Raw genomic sequence first — 23,963 nt, 5'->3', positions numbered from 1 at the left:
GTTTGTTTATTACAGTGCCCATAAGAGTGTTAGGTATTGAATGGTACAAATAAAAGACTCTCTTCTTGCACTGAAGCAATTAAAACTTAATTTTGGGTGTGATAGAGGAAGAACAAGGGTTACACTAATTTAGTGATGAGGACTGTGATGTCTGTCTTATACAACTATATCCTGTGGTTTTCTAGTTTAAGTATGCGCACACCTTCATGGCTCCACTTAGTTTATCTAATACTACTTAAAATTGACTCTCTGCTTATGAGCATCATGAAAGAAGAAGGGATTTGAATGAGTTAGGGTCAGTGATGAGGCCAGCAAGAAACTAGAAAGACCAGAATTGGGAGGGCATTCCATGTATATGGAAGTGTGAAAAATGGCACAGAAATGATTCTGGGAAGAGTAGGCAAATGTACAAGAAAGCTGACATAGTTGGTGAGAGGGGACAACCGTAATAAGAAACCGCTGGATATGTAGGCAGAGGTGGAGTTAAAGGTCTTGAAGATGAGGATGAAGATTACATTTGATGTGGTAGTGAAAGGCAAGCTAAAAAGGTGATGACATGGTGTGTTGGTTTAGAGAATCTGTCTGTATTTAACTTACAAATTCTGTTTGATATTGGGGACTCAGTTTGTCAGTCTCGGGCTGCAAATTCCATTCTGAATGTGGGGCTAGTTGCGGTCCCTGTCTTTTTAGTTCTGTGTTGGTTTGCAAGTGCCAGGGGTGGTGACACAAGGAAGGGGAGTCTACAAGTCTGTCTTTTGAAAGGGTCAGCCCTGGCCCAGACAGAGCAATGGGATAGCTGAAGTCTAGGGGGAAACCAGTTGTCTCCAGCTTCTCAGTTCGGACTAGGGTTTGGAGAATGGAAAATCCCCAGCCACAGGACAAAGTAACTAGTTGGTGGTGGTAGAACTTACAAACTCATAGAGCGGGGGGGGGGGGGGGGCATGCTTTTGTAGCAGTGCGGGTCCTGTTTAACCATTAGATCTTCTATACTAAATAGCTCTGCCCTGTTGTACTAGTTTTTTCTCTATTGCACCAAGTATTCAGTGCTCCTTAAAAACCCACTCATGTGACTATAAGACTGCTATAGAGTTGTGGAGTATATTTTGAGTGATATAATAAGTATACACAAATAATTGATACTCAACTCTATTAGTATTGAAAAAGAACTGGTTAGTGTTTTGTGTTTTTTTTTTTTTTTTTTTTAAAGTCATGGTTGCTAAGCGGCAATTAATTTTACCCCTCATGTTTATAAAACTTAAGCTCCCTATAAAAAGCCCCCCAAAATTAAACTTAGAGCACTAAATCTTCCATTACCCATGTTATTAATATAAACACTTATGCTTTCATGGTACAAATAAATCCTTAATTCATCCCATAGGGTTTCTTAAATTCTGAACCATGGGCTTTTTGGAAAGGGAGGTGGAGATGGAGAAAGAGGGCCATGTTTTGTTCATATATCTTACCTTGATTTTGCTATCAATATTTTCTTAAAGGATACTGTTTAGTAGGGAATAAAGTTACTATATTAACTTTACAAAATATTAGTGAAGTATTTATAATTCTAATGCCTTCAGAACAACTTCCTACCTGAACATTATTAGGAAAAAAAAAAATATAACACTGATTTTAAAATATGGCTTTGATGGAAGCTGGGTGCCATCTTACCTACAGAGAGGCTATTGAAAACCTAAGCATCATTACGGAGATTCTACAGTGTTCAAACATCGAATAAAACAATCTTTTTAAAGGTTCCAGCTCTACTGTATATTTTTTTTTTTCTGTCACTATATGCTAAGCTTTGTGAAACTAGTGTTACTCTGTGAAAGCCTCCTATTTTCAGCAAAAGAAAGAAAGTAACTTGGAGGAAGTGTGCACAAAGCAGAAGCTAAAGCATTGTGGTTTGTTTTGAGCAGCTGCTGTATCGAAAAAAGCAACAGTGAACTGAACAGCAAGATTAATGACCAAATGAGATGGCATATCCATAATTTCAGGGAAGCACTTTATATATTTCTTGCATCTAAGGAGTGAATAGGGCTTTTGCTTCAAAAGATAAAATAGAAGATGTTAACAGGATATTCAAAGGTTATTTTTTTTCTCTTCTGTTTGATTTGTGTTGCGGTTAAAATTGAGTGATACGCATCCTGTGGCTTTGAGTGAGATGTATCTAACGAGTAGGTGTGCTATATAGACTTCTGTTCTGTTTGACTTTGTGTTCTTATATTCACAGTTCAGCTTTACAGTCTGTTTTCTAAGTTTGACCCATGAGCTAACTGAAATGAAGAAATTAGCTAGGGCTGATAACATTTTGTATACTTAACTCTGAGCAGTACTTGCACAAGGTGGGTGTGTTGGTGTGATGGTAACGGGAATGAAAATGACAAATGCCATACTCCAGCGTCTAGACTCCACCGCCTAGCACAGCTAGCAACTGTTTCAGAAGATCCTTAAAGCAGGAGGAAGTGTGCAGTGCATGAGCAGTATGAATGCTGTTAATCTGTGTTTAAAGGAACAACAAAAAGTTCACCGGAAATACTGTAAAGTTAAGTGGGGAAAGGAAGGCCAGGGACTTTGCATGTTTGTTTTCTCTCCATGGAAGCTTTGAGGGTAAGATCTCTCTCCCATTAAAATAAATGGCAACGCCCCCACTGGCTCAAAGTTCAGCATTTTGCCTTTCCTCACCTCAATTACTCCAAGATGATAGGTGAAGGGATGAACCCTGGTTGTTTGCTATTCCATCTGGGCTTCTGTGAGCTTGATTTGTGGCTGGCTTGTAGACTAGGAGGAAGTCCATTTCAAGTTTAACCAACTCTCACTGACATGGAAAAGGTTTAAGGTATTGGAATGGATTCCAGAGTTTGAAAATTGGAAGAAACAACGTTTTTGCCTAATAAAATTTTCTGTGGATTTAATTTACATGATTCCTCTATAAATTAGGAGAGATCTGCCTCTTCATTTTGGATGTAACTTTTGACAGTTGCTAACAGCCACATATGGCTATCACAGAGGTGGGCAAACTTTTGGCCTGAGGGCCACTTCGGGGTTGCAAAATGGTATGGAGGGCTGGGTAGTGGAAGGCTGTGCCTCCGCAAACAGCCTGGCCCCTGCCCCCTATCTGCCCCCTCCCAGTTCCCACCTCCTGACTACCCCCCTTAAAATCCCTGACCCATCCAACCCCCCCACCCGTTCCCTGACTACCGCGATGCCTATCCACCCCCCCACTCCTTGTCTCCTGACTGCCCCCTCCCGGGACCCCTATCCAACCCCCCCTACTACTGTAATGGCATAAGGAAAAAATTATTCATGTTCTAGTGCTATCACACAGGTTACTCCAGTTCACCATTTTGTGCAATCATCTCCTCTCTTTCCTCAAATTCTACTAGGTAAATTCTAAAAATTGAAGCATGTTTTCTGAAGATTTCCAGTTCCTTCTGAAGAATAGAATCTTAAACTTTTGGGATTCCTGAATCCATTACCCCAAATACCAAAGCTAAATGCCAGTAATCTCTCTATTCACAATTATTATTCTACTTTGTTATAAATTTGCCAGTGACGTGTTTTCTGTTACAACTTCAATTCTTAAAGGATAACATCTCCATGACTGGTTTCAGAGTAACAGCCGTGTTAGTCTGTATTCGCAAAAAGAAAAGGAGTTCTTGTGGCACCTTAGAGACTAACCAATTTATTTGAGCATAAGCTTTCGTGAGCTACAGCTCACTTCATCGGATGCATACTGTGGAAACTGCAGAAGACATTATATACACAGAGACCATGAAACAATACCTCCTCCCACCCCACTCTCCTGCTGGTAATAGCTTATCTAAAGTGATCACTCTCCTTACAATGTGTATGATAATCAAGTTGGGCCATTTCCAGCACAAATCCAGGTTTTCTCACCCTCCGCCCCTTCCCCCCCACACACACACACACTCACTCTCCTGCTGGTAATAGCTCATCCAAAGTGACCACTCTCCCTACAGTGTGCATGATAATCAAGGTGGGCCATTTCCAGCACAAATCCAAGTTTAACCAGAACGTCTGGGGGGGGGGGGTAGGAAAAAACAAGGGGAAATAGGCTACCTTGCATAATGACTTAGCCACTCCCAGTCTCTATTTAAGCCTAAATTAATAGTATCCAATTTGCAAATGAATTCCAATTCAGCAGTTTCTCGCTGGAGTCTGGATTTGAAGTTTTTTTTGTTGTAAGATAGCGACCTTCATGTTTGTAATTGCGTGACCAGAGAGATTGAAGTGTTCTCCGACTGGTTTATGAATGTTATAATTCTTGACATCTGATTTGTGTCCATTTATTCTTTTACGTAGAGACTGTCCAGTTTGACCAATGTACATGGCAGCGGGGCATTGCTGGCACATGATGGCATATATCACATTGGTGGATGTGCAGGTGAACGAGCCTCTGATAGTGTGGCTGATGTTATTAGGCCCTGTGATGGTGTCCCCTGAATAGATATGTGGACACAGTTGGCAACGGGCTTTGTTGCAAGGATAGGTTCCTGTGTTAGTGGTTCTGTTGTGTGGTATGTGGTTGCTGGTGAGTATTTGCTTCAGGTTGGGGGGCTGTCTGTAGGCAAGGACTGGCCTGTCTCCCAAGATTTGTGAGTGTGTTGGGTCATCCTTCAGGATAGGTTGTAGATCCTTAATAATGCATTGGAGGGGTTTTAGTTGGGGGCTGAAGGTGACGGCTAATGGCGTTCTGTTATTTTCTTTGTTAGGCCTGTCCTGTAGTAGGTGACTTCTGGGAACTCTTCTGGCTCTATCTCCATGACTGTCATTCTTGGGTCTCAAGCCTCCAGTATAAAATTGGCAAAAACTCCCAAAGCTGAAGAGTTTTGGAGGATGACACCCTTCACACCCATACATGACTAGGTGGAACACTCTGATCCTGCTGTGTGAAAGGTGTATCCCAACAGTGCCCTTACTTGTCAGTTCCACAGTCACAGAAGTGGTGATGCACACAGTGTTTCTGGCTATGTATACCCCAAATTAAAAAACATAGTAAGAAAACCAAAAAAAGAGCCACCATGGCTAAACAACAAAATAAAAGAAGCAGTGAGAGGCAAAAAGGCATCCTTTAAAACGTGGACGTTTAAATCCTAATGAGGAAAATAGAAAGGAGCATAAACACTGGCAAATGAATGTAAAATACAATTAGGAAGGTCAAAAAAGAATTTGAGGAACAGTTAGTCAAAGACTCAAAGTAATAGCAAAAAATTAAGTACATCGGAAGCAGGAAGCCTGCTAAACAACCAGTGGGGCCACTGGATGATAGAGGTGCTAAAGGAGCACTCAAGGACGATAAGGCCATTGCGGAAAAACTAAGTGAATTCTTTGCATCGGTCTTCGTGGCTGAGGATGTGGGGGAGATTCCCAAACCTGAGCCATTCTTTTTAGGTGACAGATCTGAGGAACTGTCCCAGATAGAGGTATCATTAGAGGAGGTTTTGGAACAAATTGATAAATTAAACAGCAGTAAGTCACCAGGACCAGATGATATTCATCAAGAGTTCTGAAGGAACTCAAATGTGAAATTGCAGGAGTACTAACTGTAGTCTGTAACATATCATTTAAATCAGCTTCTATACCAGACTTCAGTACCAGGCAAACTGGTTGAAACCATAATAAAGAACAATATTGTCGGACATATAGATGAACATAATTTGCTTTTAGTAAAGGGAAATCATGCCTCACCAATCTACTAGAATTCTTTGAGGGGGGTCAACAAGCATGTGGACCAAGGGGATCCAGTGGATATAGCATACTTAGATTTTCAGAAAGCCTTTGACAGGTCCCTCACCAAAGGCTCTTACACAAAGTAAGCTGCCATGGGATAAGAGGGAAGGTCCTCTCATGGATTAGTAACTAGCTAAAAGATAGGAAACAAAGGGTAGGTATAAATGGTCAGTTTTCAGAATGGAGAGAGGTAAATAGTGGTGTCCCACAGGGGTCTGTTCGGGACCAGTCTTATTCAACATATTCATAAATAATTTGGAAAAAGGGGTAAACTCGCGAGGTGGCAAAACTTGCAGATGATGCAAAATTACTAAAGATAGTTAAGACCCAGGCAGACTGCGAAGAGCTACAAAAGGATCTCTCAAAACTGGGTAACTGGGCAACAAAATGGCAGATGAAATTTCATGTTGATAAATGCCAAGTAATGCACATTGGAAAGCAGAATCCCAACTATACATATAAAATGATGGGGTCTAAATTAGCTGTTACCACTCAAGAAAAAGATCTTGGAGTCATTGAGTGGATATTTTCAGAGAACTAGCCACAATGTGCAGTGGCAGTGAAAAAAGCAAACAGAATGCTGGGAATAATTAAGAAACGGATAGAGAATAGGACAGAAAATATCATATTGCCTCTATATAAATCCATGGCATGCCCACATCTTGAATACTGTGTGCAGATGTGGTCGCCCCATCTCAAAAAAGATATATTGGAATTGGAAAAGGCTCAGAAAAGGGCTACAAAAATGATTAGGGGTATGGAACGGCTTCCATGTGAGGTGCGATCAATAAGACTGGGACTTTTCAGCTTGGAAAAGAGACGGCTAAGGGGAGATATGATTGGTGTAGAGAAAGTAGATTAGGAAGTGTTGTTTACTACTTTCATAACACAAGAAGTAGGGGTCACCAAATGAAATTAATAGGCAGCAGGTTTAAAACAAAGTGTGTATATATATATTTTTTTCACACAATGCACCGTCAACCTGTGGAACTCCTTGCCAGAGGATGTTGTGAAGGCCAAGACCATAACAGGGTTCAAAAAAGAACTAGTTAAATTCATGGAGGATAGGTCCATCAATGGCTTTTAGCCAGGGTGGGCAGGAATGATGTCCATAGCCTCTGTTTGCCAGAAACTGGGAATAAGCGACAGGGGATGGATCATTTGATGATTACCTGTTCTGTTCATTCCCTCTGGGGCATCTGGCATTGGCCACTGTCGGAAGACAGGATACTGGGCTAAATGGACCTTTGGCCTGACCCAGTAGGGCCGTTCTTATACTTTCAGTTAGAACAGGTTCAGCTGTATGTATTTCTGATACTTTTTGATGGCAACTGATGGCTTCTGTGGACAGAGCTCATGTCCACAGAAGCCAGCTCCTCTCCGAGACTCCATACAGACAAGAGTGTGCCTAACCCCCACAGTACTATTAAGCCCTGTCCAGGTATGGTTACTGTGATCAGCCTTGATGGTGCTAATTGAGCAGTAAGTACCTTTCTCAAGCCCTTTCCATTGTGAGTTGCATTCACAGTACTTAATTTTTTAACATGAATTACTTTTACACTTTACCTTTTGGTATGCTTTAAATCTTTTGCTTTTTGACATCAGGTGCTTTTAATATGTAGGTTAGCAGGTTAAATGTGAATGTCTGTGTGAATTTGCAATTGTTTTAATATCATCCATACTACATGGGTTTACAGACTGCGATGTAATTATTGGAAAACAGTGGACAAATTGGAAGGGTCGTGTTGTCTTTGATGTGTGTGCATAAACAGTTACCCCTGAACTAAGAGAGGCACTATGCCTTTAAGAAGGCTTTTCTAAGCATTGAGTGAGGTGTGTCTTTCTGCTGATGTCACTGAACAAAATCTGGCCTTCAGTACCGGAGACATTTCAAGAAATGCAGTTCAGTTTCATTTCTCAGTGAGAGGGGAGAGAGCCTGAAGACTGCAAAGGAAGAATTTCAGGGAAAGACTTCGGATCAGAAGCTCTTAATTTAAATTAAAATGGGGTAAGCTTGAATCTTCCTGTGTGCAGACATTATATGAAATGAGCCCTGTGGATTTGCTTTGTAACAACTGAGAAAGCAATCATACAGAGTAGTGTCGTCATAGCTAACCCATTATTTCAAAATTTCCAGCTGAAATTGATTCAACAAAAACAAAGTAAGGTCCATGTATAAACATCAAACTTTTAAAATGGAAATATTTTTGAAGTGGGTTACTTAAGGATTCTTGAACAACGACATGGAGATTTTAACCCTTGTATAATGTTTAGGTTTAATGTAGATAGGATTTCTTAAACAGTAACTTGTTTCCTGTCTACAGTAAATAGCACAAGTGCTCACCAATACGACACACATGGGGGATTTATTTTCCTGTACTATCCCTATATATTTGGAATCTCTAAATAGCTTAAACTGAAAAATACAGAGTATGAAATTCTAATCTGTATGTACAACAGCTATGATAATTCAAGTATTGAGCTCATAGAAATGAAGTTTGTGTTGTCTCATTAGTGAAGGTGTATGTGTGTCAGGAATAAACTGTTCTGAATTTGGAGATTCAAATAATTACCTATTCTTGCCAATAATTACATTTACTGTGGGATATAATGTTTGAGTAGTCCCATTGAAATAAGAAATGTTCAAAGGTTGAAGTCAATGGGACTGGCATTAAGTGTTACAACCCCCAGTAAATATTTTCAGGATTGGTCCATAATTTGAATTTGTTGCCAAGAAAATTGCCCCAAATTATTTACAGATGGCAGATCTTGTATGTCAAAGACTTTTTTTTGTCTTGTTTTTGTCCCCATATACAACAAACAGAAATATTGTCTAACAATTTTAAGGTATGACATACCATACAGCGGATAACCATAACCTTTGGGGAAAAAGTAAATGTTTTGTTACTATTAACTCTTCTGTTTTTCATTGCTTTGAGTCCGACTTTGCAGACCGATTAGGGCCACACCCATTAGTATAAATTAAAAAGGAGCTTCTGGGGGGAAAAAGTCCACTAAAGACACTCAGGGATAATGTAAACACAACACATATCGGAGTCGGGTGTAAACTGGGATGATAACTGCCTTGAGTCCCTTACTTCCATGGACCCAGGAATCCTATCTGCCTGTCATGAGATTAAAAAAAAATCGTATGGGATATGCAACAGGTAAATGGAAGTATGTCTTCCTGTGCCCCACTTTGCAGTTATGGCTAGTGCATCCATGGTCCTGATAAATCAGGATGCCATGAGCACTATTGCTGTGGGGCATTTGTCTTGCAGTCAGAGTTATTACTTGATGGATACTCTTGGCTCAGAGTTGACAGACTGATCTGTGGAATACTGTTTGTCTGCAATGCCCTTACTCTTACTGGCAGCTGTAAGAGAACCGGCTGGTTACAAAATACTGATGCTCTTTCCGGCTGCTAAATTGGAATAAGACACACAAAAATAAACTTGCTTAATAGCACCTCTCCAAGGAAGCAAGTGGCTGTAGTTGCGAGAGGGAAGCTAGGGGGTGGGAGAGGGACGGTGTCCAAGACCACCTCCGTGTTGAAAATATGGCCCGCCCTATGAAATTCAGAACCCCTTTCACAGTATTGAGGTAGAATTATCAGTGACTATTAAGTAAATTAGAGAAAAGAGTAGGTTAACTGATCTGATCCCACTTTTCTCAGTTGTTGTGTGGTTTTGTGTTGTGTGTGGTTTTTTTTTTTTTTCCCTCCAAGGCTTTTTTCCCCCTCCTCTGCCTTAGGAAAATGGATTACTAGTGACTCTCCCACTCTTTTCCTCTGTGTCATAATTGTTTTAAAACTTGACTCGTGTCCAAATGATTTAGTATTTGTATCTACTGTTGTCCTGTTGAGTGTCTTTAAGGGTGCTGATGCCATCACAATTCCCAGAAATTATTTTTCATTTAATAAACATTACAGAAGCCTAAATTAGGCTCTGGGTGCTCTGCCATCAATTAAAACTATATACCAAGATTTTCAGAAATTATTAGTGAATTTTGGGTGCCTGATTTGAGACTTCTTAAAGGGCCTGACTATCAGAGGATGGGTGTATCACGCTGTCTGGAGTGGCTCACGACGGTGAGTGCCAAACTCATGGCAGCCTTTCAAAAGGCAGGGCAGAAATCCCAAACTGATCGTATGTTCTATAATTAGATTTCACCAACACTTTAAGTGTGAACTCCCAAAGCCCTATAACAGCCTTGCCATGCAGTCACAAGATAGTCCCCTAGGGCATTCAGTCTGTCTTGCCACCCTGGAAAGTTGGACTTAATAATGATCCCTTACACCCAAAATCAGAATAATATTCAGGTTCTCAGTCCCAAAGGATCAATCATTTACCCCAGGTCAACTGGACTCCGATCTCAAACCAAACACAATGCTTGTAGCCAGTCCTTTAATAAACAAACCTATAGGTGTATTAACTAGGAAAAAGAAGAGTTATTTAAAAAAATACATACACACAAATGAGTTAGTCTTAGATTTGAAAAGGTAATAAGCTTTTATAATAAGCAGATGTATATATCCATTAGAGCTGACCCATGCCAAGCAATCTGGGTATCTGTTGCTTATGTTTTGGAATCTTTGCCCCTCAGAGTCCAGACAGCATAAAGAGCCCAGTTTCTCCTTGTCAGAGATTTTTATCTCCTGCTCCCTCCAGGATCCAAGCTGATGGGATAAATTCATGCATAGGCCTTCCCTTCCTGGAGGGAGGAAGGAATGCAATCAACAAGGTCCTTTGATGCTACACAATGCTTCATTTGCCTTCATTGGGCCATCTTGTATGCAGTTGTGAGTATTTTACTTTAATGAATCCTTCTTTTCCTGTTTGAGTTACACAATTGCAGAGACCTACAATGTAAACACTCAATATAACTATACAGATATAAGTAGGATTAATACATGCAGCATCCTACAAGCATCCATAAAGTCTAAACACATTCTTACAACACTAATATCTATTTTAACTATACTAACGCATGGTGAGTCAGACTGGTTTCCAACTATGCATTTGTCAGTGTTCAGTGAGGCCCTGGGCTTGGTATGAGCTGGCACGTGGTCTGCCAACATCATAGGGTGCCCAGAACTTCTTGAACATTAGGCCCTTTTAAAGTGTCAAGTTGGGCACCCAAAAGCACAAGTCATAACAAAACTAAATTGAATCAAGATTTTTCAAAAAAGCCGCAAAATGTACATGCATAAAACTATGAGTCAGGAAAACAAAGTGTATTACACTCTCCATCCCTTTAGCCTAACACAGATGTGTGTGAAAGGTAGGCTTTGCAGTGTGCTCTGATAGCTTATATAAAAAAAAAAGGGCATTTTGTGCAGGGAGAGGGAGATTTGACATTAGTTTAGGCATTCAGGTTGGAACTTCCTTTTTTGTACTGAACAGGTTTCTGCCTGAGTATATGTGCTGATCTTAATTTCAGTAGTTTAGCATTGGGGGAAGATGTGTCAAAAGCCAGCTTTCACACAGCTTAAACTAGCCCCTTTTACAAAACTCAGACTAGAAAAGAGCCTCTCCCTGCTCCTCCCGCCCCCTCCCCCATCCCATAGATGTGTCATGCTAGCCGTATCACGCACTTTGGAAGGTTGGCCTCACTGCCAACCCTCCCAAGGGCATCTGGCACCGCTTATACTTTTCCTAGGTGCGTTTCCCAGTCAGGGCTATGGATGACTGTCATCTAAATAGGCAGCAGCATACTTGGCATGGGGTCGCAGCAATTTGTCCATAAGTCGTTGGAATGTTGCAGGGGCCCCATGGAGTCCGAAAGGGCCTGTTCCAATACACTGTCCTCTAAGTGTAGAGAAGGCAGTCTTCTCCTTGGCATCCTTGGCCAGGGGAATTTGCCAATATCCTTTAGTCAGGTCCTTGCCTAACTGATCAACTAGCTCGTCGATGCGTGATATTGGATAGGCATCAAATTGGGATACTTCATTCAACTTCTGGAAGTCATTGCAAAACCTCAGGGTGCCGTCAGGCTTGGGGACTAGGACAATAGGGCTGGACCACTGGCTGTGGGATTCTTCAATAACCCAGAGTTCCAGCTTCAGCTTCACTTCTGTCCTAATTTCTTCCCTTTTAGCTTCCGGTATTCAGTATGGTCTTATCGTCACCCTTACTCCAGGACTGGTGACTAAATGCTGTTGGACCAGTGTTGTACGGACCGGCTGTGTACAGAACACGTCTTGGTTCCGTTGGATCATATCAATGACCTCTGTTCGTTGTTCTGGGGTTAATTCAGGGGATATCCTCACCTGCCCCTGTGGGTCATCTGTCTGAAGTGGAGCTCCCTGAATGACCAGGCATGTCTCTCGGTCACGCCAGGGCTTCAGTAAGTTGACGTGGTAGATCTGTTCTGGCCTTTGGCGGTCTGGTTGTCTGACTTTATAGTCTACCTCCCCAGTGGCTTCCACTATCTCATATGGCCCATGGCAGCTGGCCAGGAGTTTGCTTTCTGCTGTTGGCACTAGCACCATCACCCATTCTCCCAGCTGAAATCTCCATACTTTCACCTGGCGGTTGTAATATGTCCAATGGGCCTCTTGTGCTTTTTCCAAATGTTCTCATACTATAGGGGTTACTCGAGCTATTCGCTCTCTCATCTGTGTCACATGCTCAATGACATTCTTTTCTGTGTTGGGTTGTTCTTCCCAATCTTCCTTGGAGATATCTAATATTCCACGAGGGTGGCTCAAAGGGAGAGAAACCAGTGGATGCCTGGGGGACTTCCCATATTGCAAACATCAGATATGGTAGAAGGGTATCCCAGTCTTTTCTGTCCTGTGCTACCACCTTCTGGATCATACTTCTAAGTGTACAGTTAAACCGCTCGACCAGGCCATCTGTTTGTGTATGGTAGACTGAGGTCCAGAGAGCCTGGATGCGGAGCAGGGTACATAAGTCCTTCATTAATTTTAACGTGAAGGGGGTTCCTTGGTCAGTCAGGATCTCCTTAGGGATGCCCACTCTGGCAAAAACCTGGAGTAGTTCTTTTGCTATTGCCTTGGAAGTGGGGTTTCTTAAATGGCTTCTGGATACTGTATGGCGTAGTCAAGGATGACTAGTACGTTTCGGTGGCCCTGTGCCAATCTTTCTAGAGAGCCCACTAGGTCCATGGCTATCCTCTCAAAAGGGACTTCAGTAATAGGCAAAGGTACCAATGGGGCCCACAGGTGAGATCGGGGGGCTATGCAAATGGCGTTCTGGGCAGGAGGCACAATAGCGTTGGACCTCCGCATGTATTCCTGGCCAGTAAAACCTTCTTAGGATTCTATCCAGTGTCTTGTCTACTCCTAGATGTTCCCCAAATAAATGACTGTGAGCTAACTCTAGTACTGCCCTTGTGTGTTTCCGTGGGACTAAGAGCTGTTCTACTACTTTCCCTCATATTTGCGCTATCCAGTACATCAGATCGTGTCTGAACACAGAATATGGCCTTGGGCCTTTGGTCTTTCCCTCTATGGGTACACCATTTACTTCCACTACCTCCTCCCTCACATTCACATATAGCAGGTTATTGGCTTGGTCCTGCCCGAAATTCTCATGCGCGGTACCAATCTGACCTAATTCCAGGGGACCTATTTCAACTCTACCCCCTGGGTTGCCCCTGCTTGGGCTAGGAAACACCTGCCAAGTCCTCACTGGCCTGAATTGTCTCCTGGCCTCTTGAACGGGTTCGACAAGGGAGGCTTTCTGGTTCTCTGCTAGAATCCTGGTCCCTAATCTTTTATCTGCCCTCCTTTCCTGCCTAGACTTTCAGGGTTTCCCAGGGGATGAAAATAGCTCTGGGGCAAATCTGGCAAAAATTGGGGTGAGGCTATCTGTAGGTGCCTCAGTCTCAGCCCAGCGGTTGCTACCCTCCCCTGGCTTTACTGGGGGGGAGTAAGCTGTCAAACCCGGGGAAGTCCCTACCAATTAAAACTGGGTAGGGGAGCTTGGGGACCACCCCTGCAGTTACCCAGGTAGTGTTCCCCGGATCCCAATCCGCACTGGGATTGTGGGGTAGAAATTTATGGTGCCATGAACACACGTTACCCCTGTGTTTTTGGCCCGGGTTAGTTGGTCTTGCCCCCACCAACTTCCCTGAGACCAGCGTGCCAGCGCTCCCGGAATCCACTTATGCTATGGTCTCAATACCATTAATTTTTACTGACCTCCATATACCCATGCGGGGTCATTGCGACCCCTACCAGGCCGATTTGGCCACATTGCTCCCCGTGGATCCCCCAGATTGCACTGCAAAGGCTCTTCCCTGTTGGGGCATTGGGCTGCTATATGCCCCAATTCCCCACACTCTTAACACTGATCCCTTACCCTGGTTGCTGCCCTCTGCCTTGGGCTATTTGGCTGCTCCCCCCCCCCCCCCGCCCTCTTTTTCCCAAACCCCCAGGTCCCTTCTTGGCTTTCTTCCCAGTTATGGTTGCCCTGGAGTTCACAGCAGTCTGGGGCCTTGGGTTTGGGACTGGCTTCCTGGTTTGGTGTGTGTCACCCCCTGGGGTCTGGAACAGTTCACAGGCTGCCAGCTGTCTTTCCACAAGGGAGACCAACTCATTATAGGTGGAGGGGTCATTCTGGCCAACCCAAGCCCCGAGGCCTGGTGGTAGCCCCCTCATATACCGGTTCAGTACCAGGAGCTCCATCATTTTCTCAGAGCTGAGGGCCTCAGGGCACAGCCATTTCCGGGTCAGGTGGATCAGGTCAAACAATTGCTATCTGGGTGCCTTGTCCTCCGTATACTGCCACTCATGGAACCTCTGGGCTTGCAACACCGTCGTTACTCCGGATCTGGCCAGGATCTCTGCCCTCAGCTGGGGGTAATCTGCCACAGTCTCCGTGGCCATATTGTAGTAGACCTTCTGGGCCTCCCCACACAGGAACGGGGCAAGGATACCAGACCACTGATCTTGGGGCCAGTCCTCCCGCAGGGCCCCTCTCTCAAAAGCCAGGAGATATGCCTCCACATCATCCTCCCGTGTCATTTTCTGTAGATAATGGCTGGCCAGTATGGTCCAGGTCCTGTTGCGGTTCAGCTCCATAAGGGCCTTCATCTGGTTCACCAGCTCCTGCAGCAGGGCTCAGTCATGGGCAGCCTGACTCATCAACAGACTATTAGTCTCCTGCTGTATCCGAGTCACCTCCTGTTGGGCGGTTGCTTGGACCCGGGTAGCCTCCTGCTGGGCTGCGGCGGCTTGTATTAGGGCCTTGACCACATTGCCCATCTTAGAGACTGGATGGTTTTGGCTAATCCTGGTTTAAGTCCACAGCGTGGCGATCCCACCCCTGACACCACGTGTGGCAAATTGCCGGCACTACTATGATGGGTCCCGCGCTTTCTTTTCTTGTGGGGGGAGGGTTCAGGGCACCGTTTCTCGCCCCTGATCTGGGGTATTAACTGTCCCACTGGTATCCCAGAGAAGGGGAGTGGCGAGGGAGGGACCCGGGCCCACCCTCTACTCCAGGTCCCAGCCCACGGGCCCTAGGGATAGCGGCAAACCACTTGAACTAGCGATTCCTTCCCCTGGGCTACTTCCCTCTCTGGCCCTTCAGCTTGTTGGGCTTCCTGCCCTCTCTCTGCTTGGGCCAGGTTTCTCCCAACCCCGTGTGTCTGTGAAGTCCCGCTGCTCTGCACAAGCCAGGTTTCCCTTTACCTAGGGTCTTGGTCTTCTGGCCCGCCACAGCACTTCTCCAAACTGCTCTCTGCTTCAACTCCTCCAACTGTCTGACTGAAGGAGGGGTTTTTTATCAGGTGACTGGCTTCAGGTGCTCTAATTAATCTATAGCAACCTCTCTTCCCTCTACAGGGAATAAGGCTCTCATCATCCTGGGGCTTACATATCTCCCCTCTGTCACCCTCCTGCTGCCCTCTGGCCATGCTGTATCACAGTACAAACATCTGAGACAGAGTGAATGCCTTGTTCCTCACCCCTTTATGGGACTCAGTCTCTCACCCAATTTTGCCCAGTCTAGCAAATTGTTCATAATTGGTCAAAATGCCACCCTTGTGATATAGTTGAATGTGTTGCTGCTTCCACAATTCATTCTTGTGATAATGTTACTTTCACATTGGGGATTGTCACTAATTGCAACAGGCTGGCCTGGCCCATGAAAAGAACTAAATCAGCCACTCTTTTTAGTACTTCAGAAGAGCAAAGTGGTCCAAGGAACCAAAACAAAAGGAGGGTCCTATAAAGACACCATCCTCAGACAGATTCCCCCTCATTCTTGTAGCAGCAACTCCATTCCAGTAGCCTCATCAACAGTAAAGAGAAAAAGTACACAAATCTGAAGCACTGCCACTGCTGTATTTAGTCCTCTTATTTTTGGATGTGTCTGGGGAGGAAGGGTTCCATCTGACAATCTTAGTCCCTATATTTTAAGCAAGTCTTGTACCAACTGGAGGTTTTCCGTTTTTGCAGTTATGATGTTCTTGACACTCCTTGCCATATTTGATATTCTAAGGCAGGGGTGGGCAAACTATGGCCTGTGGGCTGGATCCGGCGCTGCGGGCTCCACACCGCTGCGGGCTCCACGCCGCTCCGGGAAGTGGCCACACCACATTCCTGCAGCCTCTGGGGGTGGGGGGACAGAAAGCTCCACACGCTGCTCTTGCCTGTGGGTACGTCCCCCAAAGCTCCCATTGGCCAGGAACAGGGAGGTACCCACAGGTGACGGAAACACTCAGAGCCCTCTGCGCGCCCCCCCCCCCCCCCGCCCCGGCCCAGGGGCCGCAGGGACATGGTGCCAGCCGCTACCCAGAGTGGCGCGGGGCCAGGGCCTGGGCAGGCAGGCAGGGAGCCTGCCCTGGCCCCAGTGTGCGCCGCTGCCACCCCGGAGCTGCTCTAGGTAAGCAGCTCTGGGCCAGAGCCTGAACCCCTCCTGCAGCCCACCCCACAACTCCCTGCCCTAAGCCTCCTGCCTGCACCTTGCACCCCTCCCACACCCTAACCCCCTGACCTAAGCCCCCTCATACACCCTGCATCTCTCTTTTGCCCCAACCCCCTGCCCCGGCCCTGCAAGCAATTTCCCAACCTAGATGTGGCCCTCGGGCCAAAAAGTTTGCCACCCCTATTCTAAGGTGATCAAAAGGCAGGCTAGGAAAGGATCCGATTTATTGTCATTACAAAATTTAAATTTTAAACATCATTGGGTTGAGGAGGAAGAGGCTTTCAGAGTTATTCGTTTACAGAAATCCCACTGAAGTTAGCAGTGTTGCTCAGGATGTACAGATTTAATATTCCTTTTATTTTGAGTGTCTCCACTTATTCTCTATAAGGGTTTGGAAGGGTTCATTTTTGGGGACTCTTCCTTTGGAATGCATTATCTTAGTGATGTAGTTGCAGGTTTTGGAAAGACTTGCACTTTCCAGGATGTGGAAGGTTGAAGTGTGTGTAGGTAATCATCTTTTTTCTTCCTCAAAGTGAAGGTTTTCTCCCTTGCTGCTTGTTCCTGTGACTCAAAAATCATTTTGGATTTTCAGAAAAAATTTTAGTCCCCGGGGTGTTGCTTTGATATAGATGAATGTGTTGCTGCTTCCACTCTTCATTCTTGGGATGTAACATTGCTGTACAGAACTTTAGCAGCTCAAGCTGTGGATCTAAACATAGAAAGGGTGGCTTTCTACCAGAAGATCTGGTTATTATGACTGATCGACCTATCTTGGGATGCTCCTTTAGTATATTATGCTTTTTGAGGGTGAAATATGGGCCTGTTTAATTTACTTTCCTTTCTCCCTCACTTCACATTACTTAGTGAACCATCACCTGGGGCATTGTGGATAAGTGGAAGTCAACTGGAAGTCAAAAAGTCTACCTGAGTCAAAATTGTAACCGTCATAGTAATTTGCTTCAGTGACTGGTTACATGCCCATAATTGATCACTTACCTATAAAAAGGTGTCATTTGTATTGGGAAAACTTCTCTGTTCATAAGACGGAGGTATCCTTTAAAATGCTTGTCTTTACATAATCCATAATTGAGTTAAACCACACTACATACTTCTTAATTCTAGCTCTGTACTTACTTTGTTTGCGTTCAGTCATGAACTCTCTAATCTCAGTAAGGGATTTCAGCTTGCACACTGGGTTGAACTATTTATTGATAACTTAAAATGCAGGACTGTTCTTAGGTAGACTCATACTAAAATTATTGGATTATGCTACATTTGGGTATATAACTTGCTTGATATTGATGAGTTAACTTTTTAAAAGTTGTAGTATAATTTTGGGGGGAAATTCCAAGGATCAAGAATCAACAGCAAAACAGAGTTGAATTCTGAGACCTGTATTAATGGTGGGGTGTATTTCGTAAGGTAGGAAGCAACAAAGACTTTAAACAATCCAGATCTCATTATTAAAAGTGAAGCTACAATGTAAACATAGCAAGTAAAAACAGATTTTTACAATCAGTGTTTAAAAAGGAGGTCCTTTTTGTTGTAATGCACATTTGACAACTTGCTGTGTAACTTCTTAAGTTTTGGGCACTATCAGTGTTCAAAAAACAGCTGAGATCTGAGTCTTCTACTTACTGTTGCAAGTAGAAGTAAGATTACTACAGATAATTTTGTAATTTGATATACTTTGTGCTTTTGACAGCACTGCCTGTATCTAAAATTCTTATGATGAAACTGACAACACGGTTACCCTTCCTTCTGGGTTGATCATGCAGCCAAAGCTGGGAGATAAATACTTGTTTTAAATCAAAATGTGGTTGCAGTACCTTAATTTCTAGTCTCCGTGCCAGTTTTTTTTTTTAAGGTGGGCTTAGTTCCTGAAGCTACTTGAACTTTCTTTTATGGACCAAACAGAAAGTTCATGTCTAGGAACAATTCACATCTGAATTTCACTTAGAAAAACCTGCTTTATTTCAAATTAATCTGCATTAGAGCTGTCAGGGTTCCCTCTGAACTCTGGGGTACAGAGGTGGGAACCCGCATGAAAGACCCCCAAAGCTTATTTCTATTAGCTTAGGTTAAAAACTTCCCCAAGGCACAAATCCTTCCCTTGGAGTAGTACTGCTCCCACCACCAAGTGAGTTAGACAAAGATTCAGGAAAAGGACCACTTGGAGTTCCTGTTTCCCCAAAATATCCCTCCAAGTCCCTTCACCCCCTTCCCTGGGGAGGCTTGAGAGTAATCTGCCAACCAGATAGGTAAACAAGGTGAGCCCAGACCAAACCCTTGGGTTTTTAGGACATTAAAAACCCATCAGATTCTTAAAAAACAGAACTTTATAATAAAGGAAAAAAAAAAGTAAAAGAAGCACCTCTGAAAAATCAGGATGGAAGGTAATTTTACAGGGTAGTATTTAAAACATAGAGGATTCCCCTCTAGGCAAAACTTCAAAGTTACAAAAGCCAAGGATAAATCTCCCTCTTAGCACTGAGGAAAATTCACAAGCTAAACCAAAAGATACTCTAACGCATTTCCTTGATATTACTTACTATTTTTGTAAATTTAGATGTATAATTCAGTAGGAGCTAGATTAGTTGCTTGGTCTCTCTCTCTTTGTCTCCAGAGACAAAACACACAGAGCACAAAACAAAACCTTTCTTCCCTTCCACCCCCGCATTTGAAAGTATCTTCTTTCCCCATTGGTCCTTCCGGTCAGGTGCCAACTAGGCTAATTGAACTAATTAACCCCTTACGGGGATTCTGTACCTCTGGCCAAGAGGGATTTTATTTTACTGCATACAAAAAGGTTGTTACCCTTCCCTTTATATTTATGACAAGAGCTATCCAGCATATCAGGACAATCTGGGGATAGCCTGTCAAATTGTGAACCATTTTTTGTTTTCACTACTTCTGATCTTTTTTTACTTTCATTGTGGATTAGGGCATCCATTGTGTAGCAGAGGCTTGACATCTGTTGAACAGGCTGTGTCTGAGAAGCTGACACAGAGGAAGCAAAGACCACCAACACTGAATTGCTCTTCCCTACTGGGAAATAGGTTCTCTCTCAACAGGGCCACTGACTTTAAATGTCTCTCTGTGTAGAAGCTGGTGTTTAGATCTCCCTGCAGCTTACAACACTGGGGAAACGTGACTGAGTTGGCCTTAAAGGGGGTGCTTTTCTCAGCAAGGGAGGCCATTCCATTGCCAGAAGCAAGACTACCAGGCCAGAACAGCTGCCTGGCCTAAAGATTGGGGCCAAACTCAGGACTCTCAGTGGTTGTGAGGTCAGATGAGGGGATTGCATTCAGTTGTTTTCCACAGATCTGTAATTCATGTCTATTTAAGAGTGAAGTGTTTGTGGATGAGGAGAAATTATTTTGCTAACCCTGTGTACTTTGCTTTATTGCCATGTTGTCCTTGAAGAGCATAACTAGGAAATCGGATCTCCGACAGCCAGGTGCATTCTGGTGGGGAACATGTCTAAGCAACTGGGAGCTCAAAAGGAAAATTACACTGGTTCCAGAGTCTTGGCAGCTGGACTATGGGGTCCCACTTCCCAAGAAGGGTGTCAGACACTGGGTCTGCACCTGGGAGTGTGCCTGAAAGACCCAGAATTAGAAACAGTGATCAGTTGCTACTCAGACCCAGGGGGCTTAAAAGCACATGGGATTCAGCAATTAGAGCCAATCACAACAAATTGTTGTCCATCCAAAGAGTGGGTCTGGGTCAGGTTGTGACAGGTTCATCTCAGGTAAAGTCTAGTTTCTTTGAATGTTGAGTTGTTGTGAAGAAAAACACAATTTTTCTGCTTTGTTTTATTTTTGTATTTTGAATCCTTTGAGGTATACCAGAAATAACTTCTTGTTTTTTCATCTGAAGTTCAGAGAAACTTTGTGCCAGTGCAGAAGCTTGTTAGGTCTTTTTAGATACCTTAAATGTAGCTGGAGTGTGCTCTCCAGAACTTAGTTGTCCATACAAATGGTTGTGGTGTTGGTGTTTCTTCTTTTACATTGGATGTAAGAGCATTTTGGATGATTAGGTGTAACAGACTCTCACTGCTTGCCTGGAACACTCCCTCTGTGAACAGATGACTATCCTGCTGAAGAATGTATGGTTATTCACTCGTTTTTGGCAGGTGGTTTATTACCCCACCTTGAAATAAGGGAAGTGGGAGTGCCTCTCTAGAGAAGGGACCTAAGGAATTGATTGAGCAGGCTTCAGAAAGGAATGCTAGAAAGAGACACTTTGGGGAGGAGGTTTAGTCTGGATTTCATTCCATTTTGAGTTTTTTGGAAAAACAAAATCCCCAAAGGTATACTTTTTTCTGTCCTATTCATGTGAACTATATGGAGCAGCCATAGTGAGGAAACCACCTCTTCACATTAACACTTGAAGATGCTGTCTTTTCTGATACATACATGAGTGACTCTATTTGGATATATACTCTTTTTTTTTTTTTTTTTTTTTTTTTAATACCCACCCACTTATGCAGGTCACAATCTTTGTTTCTCTGTGCATTTTCCTTCTGAATTGCTTTCTACAGGCCCATACTTATTGCCATCTTAATCCATGTTTTTATGTGTAATCTCTATCATTCTATTAAAGTGTGGAATCAGATATATAGATACAGACGTCACAGATCTATATCTATCTATCAACTCTTTATTGTCCAAGCTGCAGCTGTTAATGTCCGTCTAAGACAGACTTCATGTTGCTTTATGAATATATCAAGGATAGAGTCTGCAAGTTAGAAAAGATATCTGTGCGTAACATTCATTATCAATGTGAAAAGCATGTATCAGTTAAGAAGATGCAGTACACATGAAAAGTCATGTTTAATCGCTTCACATAAACATTATGGTTCTGCAGTACATTAACTGCCTTATTAATCCTGCCTAGTCTCAAAATTATGCTTTTGACATATCTATTTACCATTAAAATTGAGTTTTAAAGCACTTTAGTGACAATTGCTAGAAAATAGGACTTTATTAGTAAATGGTTCTGTGGATGAAAGAAATACAATAGAACTTCAGAGTTGTGATCACCTCAGGAATGGAGTCTGTTCATAACTCTGAAATGTTAGTAACTATGAACAATATGGTGGTTCTTTCAAAAGTTTACAACTGAACATTGACTTAATACAGCTTTGAAACTTTACTATACAGAAGAAAAATGCTTGTTTCACTTTTGTTTTTTGTAGTTTGTTTAACACGGTACTGTACTGTATTTGCACCTTAATTCCACCTCACCATTAGGAAGTGGAACATTAACTTCAGATTTCCAGATGTTAGCAATTCTCATCTTTTTAAATTTAAGTTAATGTCTTTCTACTCCTGTGGGCTCAAACCCACTCTTCTTAATGCAATGAGTCTTGCCAGAATGGGTGTAGCATAAAGCGCTATATATCAAGTACAGCTGCTAATACTTCCCCTTTTGTATGTGTTTGTTTTTTCCATAGCTTAGAAGTACTATATTAATTATCTGATCCACCAGCATGTATATTGGGAGTATCCCTGGACACTGTCCTGAGAATGAAATCTATTAAATCATACCATAAATCAATTATACCATCTTGTGCTGCACAGAGAACTGTACAGCGTAAGCTCAGGAAATGTATCCCCTTAATCAGTGTGGAGGGGAATATACACAGCTTTCTGCCCCAAGTGGTGATTTCCTCCCCACACTGGTTTTAGACAAAACAAAAAACAAGTTTATTAACTAGAAAGGATAGATTTTTAAGTGATAGCAAACAGATCAAAGTAGATTACCTGAGTAAATACACTCAATTTGTGCTTTTGTTTAACACATTAAATAGGTGGAATATGAAGTAGCAAATTCTCACCGTGAGTGATAAACAGGCTGGCAGATTCTTAAGGCACCAGTTGCCTTGGCTTTCCCAGGTTTTCATATATAGGCTAAAAATTCTTCTAGCCTGGGACCATCACTTCCCACAGTTCAGTCTTTGTTCCTGGGGTGTTTCCAGGTGTGGTGTTGTAGGGGGAGTGAGGTACCATCATGATGTCATTTTCCCCCTTCCCACTTGCTGGAAAGCTCTTTTGCTTTGACCTGGTGCAAACAGTTCCCATTGTGTAGAGCTATCTCTGAGAGGTTTCTGTAGTACACAGTTCCTGGGGTAGTCCTTGTGCGCATTTCCTCAATGAGCCGTTAACATTGTTTGGCCTTTTTATTTTGTACCTGAAAGGCTGCTTGTACGTGTTTTTCAGCCTCGCAACTTGTTTCAGTAACATACAGAGCCTAACTTCACATACGACAATAGCACTTACAATCCAATGAGATATTAATGTCTAGCTGATCAAGACTTTTAGAATGATACCTCACAAGGCATACTTTGTACAAAACATATCCTAATTACATGGCAGTGGTGAATATTGGGGTGTCAGGATATCAGTCCTTTCCTTGTTTACCCTTTCCCCAGACTTGTTAATAATTTTACAAATATTGCTACACATTACATCATATTATTGACCAGTGAGTTGTTAGTTTTCAAATGATACCTCAAAGCATATTTTGTGAAAGATTATTCTGATAGTGTGTGAATACAGAGGTGCATTCGGTAACACTGAGTAATTGTGTTTAACTTGAACTTTAGCATGTGCCACTGATGGACCAGCCGACTGAGTTAAAAGCTGATGTAACCACCACCACTAAAATGTCAGAATGCCCATAACAAATTGGATGAAGAGCAGTTGGCTCAAACTGAATGCAGCCAAGACCAAAGTGATATTGATCAGAAAATAGAAATGCTTTAAAGTGTTGGCCAAGATTTTGTATGCCCAGTGGAAAGTGTTGACAGCCCCTTTTGTCAAAGTGGCGCAAAGCCTTGGGGTCCTGTGACTCCTCGCCTCGCTTGGATAATGAGGTAGCATCTATTTCCAAAAAAGCTTTTTCACCTCCAGCTTGCTCAAACTTTGTCTTCATCCTAGAGGACAAACATGCCACATTAATCAATGCATTTGCTACCTCCAGGATGGATTACTGTAATCCATGCTACCTGGAGGTGAATATGAAGATGTTGCAGAGGCACCAGCTGGTTCAGAGTACTGTTGCAAAGCTTCTCCATGTTTCATGCTGTTTTGAGTGCAGAAGGCCTGCATTCAAGTTCCTCCACTGGCTCCCAGTCATCTTCTGACATCAGCTTAAGGCCTTGTTCCTAATGTTCAAAGCCACTGATGGCTCAAGCCCCAGCTACCTCCATAGACAGTATTTTGATCTATGAATCCTTGTGACCGCTGCACTCCTCTGGGACCATGCAATTCAAAGCCTGGTGTAGAGGGGTGAGGCTCCTTTTCC

General features: G+C 43.1%; 1 protein-coding gene across 1 annotated transcript in view; it reads left to right on the top strand.

The window, feature by feature from the left end:
* Positions 1 to 23,963, top strand: part of SHISA5 (shisa family member 5) — a 55,018-nt gene that overhangs the window by 11,128 nt on the left and 19,927 nt on the right. The window lies entirely within an intron of this gene.

The sequence above is a fragment of the Natator depressus genome, chromosome 7, assembly GCF_965152275.1.
Source record: "Natator depressus isolate rNatDep1 chromosome 7, rNatDep2.hap1, whole genome shotgun sequence".
NCBI lineage: Eukaryota > Metazoa > Chordata > Testudines > Cheloniidae > Natator > Natator depressus.
This window is presented reverse-complemented; position numbering and strand designations above follow the sequence as displayed.